The following is a 9,905-nucleotide window of genomic DNA, read 5'->3' on the forward strand; positions in this document are numbered from 1 at the left end:
CTGGCTCCTGCTTGTATATCCAGTCTGTAAACCTATGTCTTTTTATTGGGGAATTTAGTCCACTAATGTTGTGAGATATTAAAGACCTGTGCTGGTTGGTTCCTGTTATTTTTGTTCTTGTAAGATGGCATTGTGTGTTTATGATACTCTTCTTTTCTTTTTTTGTGAGATGGTTAGTTTCTGGTGTTCTCTTTGGTAAAGATACCATGTGCTAGAGTTTTCCTTCTAGAATCCTCTGTAGGGCTGGACTGGTAGACAAATATTGTTTAAATTTTTTTTTTCATGAAGAATCTTGGTGTCTCCATCTATGGTGACTGAGAGTTTTGCTGGGTATAGTAGCCGTGGTTGATATTTGTGTTTTCTTAGGGTCTACATGATATCTGTCCATGATATTCTGGCTTTTAGAGTCTCTGTTGAGAAATCTGGTATAATTTTGATAGGTCTGATTTGATATGTACTTGTCCTTTTTCTCTTACCGCTTTTAATATTCTTTCTTTGTCCTGTGTATTTAGTGTTTTGATTATTATATGATGGGAAGATTTTCTTTTCTGGGCCAATCTATTTGTTGTTGTTCAGGAGGCTTCTTGTATGTTTAATGGCCATCTCTTCTTTAGGTTAGGGAAATTTTCTTCTATGATTTTGTTGAGGATATTTTCTGGCCCTTTGAAGTGGGAATCTTCACTCTTTTATTCCTATTATTCTTAGGTTTGGCCTTTCCATTGTGTCCTGAATTTCTTGGATGTTTTGGGTTAGGAACCTTTCCCACTTTGTATTTTTTTTTGCCTGTTTTGTCAGTATCTTCTATGGTATTTTCTATACCCAAGATTCTATCTACTATCTCTTGTATTCTGTTGTTCATGTTACATCTGTAACTCCTGATCTCTTTCCTAGATTTCCCATCTCCAAGCTTGTCTCCCTTTGTGATTTCTTTATTGTTTTTATTTCCTTTTTTTAGATCCTAGATGATTTTGTTCAATTTCTTCACCTGTTTGATTGTCTTTTCCTATATTTCTTTAAGGGATTTATGTGTTTATTCTTTAAGGGCTTCTGATTACCTGTGTTCTCCTATATTTCTTTAAGGAAGTTAATTATGTACTCCTTAAGGTCCTCTATCATCTTCATGAGATGAGATTTTAGGTCAGAATCTTGCTTTTCAGATGTGTTAAGGTATACAAGGCTTGCTGTGCGGGGATAACTGGATTCTAATGATGCCAATTTTCATTGGTTTCTGTTTCTTATATTCTCGAGTTTGTCTTTCTCCATCTGGTTATCACTGGTGTTAGCTGGTCTTGCTGCCTTTAACTGGAGCCTGCACCTCCTATGAGTCTTGTTATGATAGACCTCCTCAAGTCAGGGAGTGTCTGTGAGCCTGTTTATCATAGACCTCCTGGGAATCAAGCTGTCAATGTATGTGGGCATGGGTGCAGGGGGTAGGCAGTGCTGGAGCACCCGATCTGTCCCCAGGCACAGTTGTGGACCTGAAGAATGATGTGTCATTGGCAGGATGGATAAGTTCTAAGTCAGCTGGGCCCTTTGGAGGTCCCAGTTAGACTAGGTATTGGGGTAGGGTGAGGGGGGCCTCACTTCTGAGACTGGTTGTGATGGACCTCCTGGGAGTCAAGCTGTCTCTCAGTGTAGGCATGGTGGAGAAGGGATGCTAGTGATTGTTTTTAATAGGACCCACAGAAACATATACAATAAATGCAAAAAGAGATGAATGAAATTACTCTAAACTAGAAAGTTTCTGTATAGCAGATAATCAAGTGTAATGAGGTGATACGAAATTAAGAGAAAATATCAACAACACCTACATCTGTTAAAGGACTACCAATCAAAACATACAAGGAAAGAACACTTACAAGTAAACAGCAAGAAAACACAAACCTAAATTATAAAACTGGGCAAAAGGTCTGAATAACCAGAAAATACTCACACAAAAAGCACTCACCATCACTAATTATGAAAGTAAAGCAAATGAAAAACACAGGGAGATATTACATAGTACCTGCTCACTTGGCAATTATCCAAATATCATAAAATAATTAACTGTTGCTGAAGATGTGGAGAAAAATGAGTCTTTGTGTTTTGTTATGTAATATTATACTAGTTTATATAATATGAATTAATATAGCCATTACAGATAATATATACAGGTTCCTCAAAAATAAATAAATAAAATTTTTAATACCACACAATCTAGCAATATTAATCCTGAGTTACATATTAGAAGAAAATGGAATCATAATGCAAAAGATACAACTGAACCCTTGTGTTCATGTTCATTGTAACATAGTAACTAAGATATGAAAATAATGTAAACACTTATCTTGTGAAGATGCAAAGCTTGGTACCTAGCCCAGTCATCATCAAAGAGGATTTATCCAGCAACTTATGGAATACATAAGGCTCAAAGCAAACTTATGGATGCAGAGACCCAGAGCAAAACACCAGATGTAACCAGGGGAACCCTGAAGAAGAAGGAGAGGAAGGAAAGTAGGAATAAGAGGGATTGAACAAGAGGGTTACTACAAGAACATAGCCCACAGAATTAACTAAGTAGTGCTCATAGATGCTCACATAGAGTGAAGTGGCAAGCATGAGACAAGCATGAGTCTGAGCTAGGTCCTCTGTACATATGTTATGGTTGTGTGGTTTGGTGTTCTTGTGCTTCTCTTAACCATGAGAGTGTGTGTGGAGGGGTATCTCTGACTCTTTTGTTTGCTTTTGAGAACATTTACATCCTACTGGATTACTTCATCCAGCCTTCATATTAGGGGTGGTGCCTAGTCTTACTGTAACTTGTTACACTGTGTTCAGTTAATAGGCCTGGGAAATTGCGGGGGAGTGTATTTGGGGAAGGGGGAGGTAGAGAGAGGAACTGAGATGAATTGAGGGAGGGGAAACTGCCATTAAGATATAATATGTAAGGCAAAAATAAATAAATGAATAGATAGATAGATAGATAGATAGATAGGCAGGTATATAAGTAAATAAACAAATCAAAAAATCAGAATGGATAGAAATTGATGAGTGAATAGTAAATCAAGTAATTACGCAACTGATTTAAGTTTTTCACATTATGATATAGTAAGTGATTCTGATGACACAAATTCATATGTTGTGAAAAATCTCAATAATAATAATAATTGAGATAAAATAAGTTTTAAGTTGTGAAAATAAGGAAAGATAAAGAAAACATACATTTAGATAACAATGGTTACCAGACACTGGAATGACTTGTAGGAAATAGAATTTGGGACAGGTTGACCAATGAGTCCAATGATACAAGTAGAGTAGAACACTTAGTTCTGATGTAGAACTGAGCAATACAGTACCAACAGAGAATAGCATATTGACATTATGAAAAGGTAGGTAAACAATTTGGGAAATTTTAACTATATATGAATAACTTTTAAAATGAAACAATAATGGGCCAGTCTCTGGCTCCTGCTACATATGTAGCAGAGAACTACATATGGGAGAGGAGGCACTTGGTTCTGTGGAGGCCTGATGCCCCAGAGAAGAAGGATACTAGAAGGGTGAGATAGGAGTGGGTAGATGAGTGGGGGAGCACCCTCTTAGAGGCTAAAGGGAGGGGAGGGGTTGGTGGGGTCCCTGAAGGTTAGACTGGGAAGGGGGGTAACATTTGAAATATAAACATATAAAATGATTAATAAATTAAAAAATAAAAAGAAACAATAAGCACTTGCTGAAATAAACGTAATTCAAGCCCTGTTCGATGTATCCATACATTGAAGATCACTTTACTCCATCATTATGTGTAGTTGTTTATGCTCCATGCAGTAAAATTAATTTAAGCTTTCAAAATTTCCAGTCATACATATCACACTTAGAATATTCATGTACTTGAAGAATGGATTTTATAGAGGTGTCCATTCTGTGTGAGTTCAACCATAAGTGTAACACATTCTCAATTAAAATTTGATTTGTAGATACCCATACATAAGTACATGGGAAGATATTATAAAAGGGCTGGAGAGAAATGGCTCAATGAGTAAAGTATTTGCTGTATAAAATGGTCTATAGCAGTGTAGAAGCTAAAGTAAGTGGTATACATCTTCAATCCCAGTGCTGAGGAGGCAGGAAAATTCCAGGAGCTCTCTAACCATCCAGGTTAACTGAACAGTGAACTATGAGTTCAGTGAGAGACCCTGTCTCAAAAAACAATGTTGAGAGCAATTGAGGAAGATAGTTCTAGTGTCCACAAAGCACACATATACATGTAAATATATGTGCTGTAAATAAAATACTTACATCTTGAATCTTTCTAGAACATTCCTAGAAATATTTTCATTGAAGCCCAAATTTCTCTACAGGAGAATAAGTAAGCAAATTTGTGTGTACTTTTACTGTGTACTGGCTTATTGATATAAAACAGAACAAATTATTATAATGTATAATGAAATAGATATTAAAAGCATGAAAAAACTACATAGTTAATGGATACTGCAGAATTCTTAGAAGGAAACACTATCATTCATAGTTTTAAGCACATTAAATTTTTATAAAGATAGTAATTATAGACAAATATTAAGTCAAGTAAAAGAATCCAGAAATGAAAGCACACACCTTCTATTCAAACTCAGGAATAGATGGTGGGAGAGACACATTGCAAGTCAAGACCATGCACTACACTAATCTTGCAGAGGACCACAGTTTGAATCTCAGAAACCCCCTTTTGCTGCCTCACAACTGCCACTCCAACTCCAGGTAATCAGATGCCTCTTGGCCTCACATGCACATACCCTCACATAAATATACATAAAAACAATAGCAAATAACATTTCATACATTTACATATCCTGGTCTTTACATATTTGCATAAACAACAGCAACAACAACTCCTGCCTTGCTCTGATTGAAGGATTTCCAGGACTGCTGTCTGCTCCTGAAATATGTATCCTTTGCTTGTATTTTGAGTTAAGAAATAAGGAAAAGAACACCTTATTGTTGAGTATGTTGGTATTTTACCCTTTATTTTTTCCTTTTGACTACATATGAAGCAAGTTATTCTTTTTCTGTATCTTTTTCTTTTCTTTGTAAACCTTTTGGTTTCATTTGTTTAAAAATAGCTTTATAAAAAGGCTTTTGTAACTCCCCCCCCCAAAAAGATTGAGAATAGGGAAAGTTGGCTAAATACATTGTCATTTGGAATAATATCAAATTGACTTATCTGAGACCTTAGCACAGATTTTTAGGGCTGATATAATAGAAACAATTTGAATATATTAAGCTCATAAGATAAAAAATTTCCTTCTATGCAACCTGAGATAATACAAACTCCTTATGAGTATGTAAGAATACCATTAATATATTTCTTTAAATTGTATGGAGTACTACTATTTCATCTATGGCCATTCTAAGAATCATTTAGGGAAACACCCTGCTTGTGGATAACATTCAATTTAAAATTTAATAAAATCATCTTGAGTTCAACCTCATTAAAATGTATCTAAGATCAATGCTGTAAAGACACAAAGTCCATTAAGACTTCCATATAATCACTCTTTGCACGTGGCTCTACCACATTTACTAAGTCTGCTTAGTGTCATTCAAGCTCAGTTTGGTGTGGAAAAATCTTTGTAAGAAGGATATTTGTATTGCATCTGTGAAAATGTCTAGAAATCCAGAACAAGTAAATAGTTACATAAAGGAAGCTTTATGTTTCAGGAAGAATTTGCACACCATAAATTTCAGCATTGAAGGTATACGATCCATTGATTTTTCAGCTACTATCATTATCTAACACCAGTATTTTTTATCACTTCAATAAGTAGTTCCTATGTTTATTAGTAGTCTCTTCCAGTTCCCTCAAAGAACATAGCACATGCACCTGCTCCATTTCTGGTGAAGCACTTGTACTATTTCAAATAATGGTTTAATGTTCCAAGACAAGAAGGCACATACTGAAGACAGAGGTACTTGTATGGCTTAAATATAGTTTGTCTTCCCTAAAAGTCATGTTGAGGTTGATATAAAGATCCTATTTAGGTCTGAGCACTCAATCATTGGTAATTCTCAGTACCCAGAACACCCACAAGTCTTAGTTTTTGTCACATTTGCTACTAGTTCTCCCAAGAGGGTTGTTAAAAGCTGGATCCTGGCCTCTGCTCACTAGCCCACTTCTATTTTGGAAGTGTTTCCCTCTTTTATGGGTCTATTCCTATTCCATATCGAACTTGAAAAGAATAGTTCTTTTTTGTTTCATCTATCTTCCTGATGGCTGCTGAGATTTTTGCCTAACTTGTATTATATTTTTCTTTAGAATTATCCTGGAGAAAAAAATAAAGGAGAAAGAGAGGTAGAGAAGGAAAGAAAGGAAGAAGGGAAGGAAAGAGGGAGGGGAGGAGGGAAGAATGGAAGGAAGGAAAACAGAAATTCTGCTTCTTAAAGCCCCTATTCCAGTTAGCTTTCAAATCAAGATATATGATGCCAGAGAAACTAAGAATACTCTCTGCTCAAAGAACAAAGTCTCTGAAGCAAGTTCCATTCATCTTATATAAAATTAGTCAATCCAAAGAAGGAGTTTGAGTTCTAAAAAGAATCATTCCATAGATCCTTAGGGAATTGGCATTAGCTCTATACTAAGCATCTTAGCTTCTGGTTGTACTCACAAAATATTGTTAACAAGTCTTAGAAGTGGTAAAAGCAAAATAATTCAAATCTAAAGTATTATAAATTTCTGAGCCCCATAGAAGTTTCTAGTGTGTTTATCAAAATGAACAGGAACTTCTTAGTATTATTTTAAGACCACCTTATAAAAGCAATAACCTTGAATATGAAATTGAGAGAACAAAGTATGTTAATCAAGAAGATCCATTATAAAAATATTGCTATGCATTTAGTATCATTGGCATTTTTCAGAATTTCAGCCAAAGTTACATACCTGCATAATCCATTTAAGGATTTGGTTTAATATTTCAGTTTAATTCTATGTAACAAATTATAACTTAAATAGGAATTTAATATAGCAATTCAGTATGCTAACATTATCAGTTGAATGAAGAAGATGCTGGAATTGGTAGCATAATAATCAGCCCTAAACATTTATTTTAATGCAGATTAAATAATATATTCATGTTTCCACAACTCCATACTTTGTTAAAAGTGCCATAATGCAGGGACAGATAAAGAAGTAATGTTGCATAATTTTATACAAGTGGGAAAAGTAGTCTCCTAGATATTTTCTATATCTATATTAGCAGCTAGATGCATGAATAAAACAGATGTCTTTAAGTCTATCATTTGATACCAAGCATGAATATCATATTATATTTTCTCTTGCCTTCTTAAAGGCTAGTTTAATTGATAACATGTCATAAATCTAATATTGTTTATATTTTTCTAAAAAATATAAATTTCCTTATTCTTCATGTATATTATGTTAGCAGAAGTATCCTATCGATATGTATACCACAATTTATATAAATCTGTTTTAAAATTGGAAACAAGTTGTATGGCTTTATGTTGCTGTGCTACTTTTTTTAAAGGTGAAGCTGTATAAATATCTTTTCCTGTAAGTGACCTTTGGACAGCAGCTCTTGGCAGCAGTAGACAGTAAGACACAAAATGATAATAATTAACTCACAAACTGTTGAAGAAAGAATCTTTAAAATATTGCAATTTGAACAACAGTGAAAGTTTTTTTAAACTGAGACTTAATATAATCATTCCTTTCCTTTGTTTCTTTCAGTATTACATAATTTTCTAACTTAGATGTTTCAAAACTCAAGCTTCCTTATATAATCTTACAAAACCATATCAGGGTTCTTCTTGGAGGAATGTGCAAATTATAGGTTTACTTTAAATATTCAGACCTAGCAGGCATCTTCTACCTACATGCTACTTGGGTGAAAAAAAAAAATGTATTTGTATTGTTTTGCATCATTTTGAGTAGAAGTGGGCAATAACGTAGGAGTCAGGTGGATGGCCATGAATAGGAAAGTTTCATTATGATTTCAGTTTCTTAAACAAATCTATTTGGGACATATCTCCAGGGAAGTCCTACAGAAAATGAATTCATTTCTCCTCTAAGCCTCAAGGACATAAATTTATAAAATTGCAAGCTGACTTTTACCTTTAGCTCTTTAGACTACCCCAGTAAGGAATGTGAACGGGAGCCATCACACACAATGGAATAATACTTCTTTTTCTCTGAGCAATTTGAATCGAAGAGAATATGCATTGCATATGATTGGATTGCTATGCATAATGATTCAAAATATGGTTTCTATGAATTCACATAAATAAAAATAACTTCAAGGGAATGATTGCTCCTCTGCCATAAACTTTCATAACCTAACTATGCTTTCTGGCTTAACATAATATCAGCTATGGCTAGTCCAAATTCTGTCATGAAGAAGACCTCCAACAAATACTTGGGAGATAAAAAATTCTAGTTGCCTTGCATTAAAAACTTTTTAAAAAGACAAGAGATATCAGATAAAAAACAATCAGTATATCACTGACACAAAGCTTGAATAAAAATCATAAAGGAATGCCCTGAAATTGGAGAATCTCCCAGTAGTTCCAGATGCCAAACACACACACATATGTACATGTATATGCATACACAGTTATGCATACGTACATGTGTACACACATACACACACACACACTAAATTAAAATCATCTTTTATTTCACCCAGTAAGACCCTTAATCATCCTTAGCTACCTCACTTAAAAAGTAAGCATCTTCTATATGTCTCTCCTGTCTCCTCCCACACCTGATCCTGCCCCTCCTTTCCCCTCCCCCTCCTATCTCCCTCCCAGATCCTTCCTGCTCTCTACCTCCTGTGATTATTTTCTTCCTCTTTCTGAGTAGGACTGAATCATTCACACTTTGATCATTCTTCTTTGGTTTCATATGGTCTATGAGTTTTTTTTCCCTAATATCCACTTTTCAGTGAGTGCATACCATGTGTGTTCTCTTGTGACTGGGTAACTTCACTCAGGATGATATTCTCCAGGTCCATCCATTTCCCCAAGAATTTCATAACTTCATTGTTTTTAATAGCTGAGTAGTACTCCATTGTGTAGATGTACCACAATTTCTGTATCCATTCCTCTGTTGAGGGACGTTTAGGTTGTTTCCAGCTTCTGGCTACTATAAATAAAGCTGTTATGAACATAGTGGAGCATTTGTCCTTGTTATATGTTGGAGCATCTTTTGGGTATATGCCCAGGAGTGGTATAGCTGGGTCCTCTGGTAGAACTATTTCCAGTTTTCTGAGGAACTGCCAGATTAATTTCCAGAGTAGTTGTACCAATGGAGATACTTAGCAGTAGGGAATAGGGAACTAGGAGTAACTACCAAAATGTCCCAGACCCAAGAGGTTCCCAGGACCCAAATTACATTAGCCGAAATACCCAACAAAGGAGAGCTAGAACCTGTAGAGACCAACTCCAGTAGATAGGGATTGCCCACAGTAATGGGATGGGAGCACCCACCCATCTCAAAAATATTGATCCAGAATTGTTCCTGTCAAAAGGAAATACAGGGACAGAGTAGAGCAGAGACTGAAGGAAAAGAAAGGCCATCCAGAGACTGCCCCACCTAGGGATCCATCCCATCTGCAGACACCAAACCCAGACACTATTGTGGATCCCAAGAAGCTCTTGTTGACAGGAACCTCATATAGCTGTCCCATGAGAGGCTGTGCCAGAGCCTGACCAATACAGATAAGGATGCATACAGCCAGACATTGGACTGAGCATGGGGTTCCCAATGGAGGAGTTAGAGGAAGGACTGAAGGAGATGAAGGGGATTTTATCCACGTAGGAAGAACAATATCAAGCAACCAGATCCTCCACAACTCCCAGGGACAAAACCACCAGCCAAATAGTACACATGGTGGGGCCCATGGTTCCAGCTTCATATGTAG

Source organism: Mastomys coucha, chromosome X, assembly GCF_008632895.1.
Source record: "Mastomys coucha isolate ucsf_1 chromosome X, UCSF_Mcou_1, whole genome shotgun sequence".
NCBI lineage: Eukaryota > Metazoa > Chordata > Mammalia > Rodentia > Muridae > Mastomys > Mastomys coucha.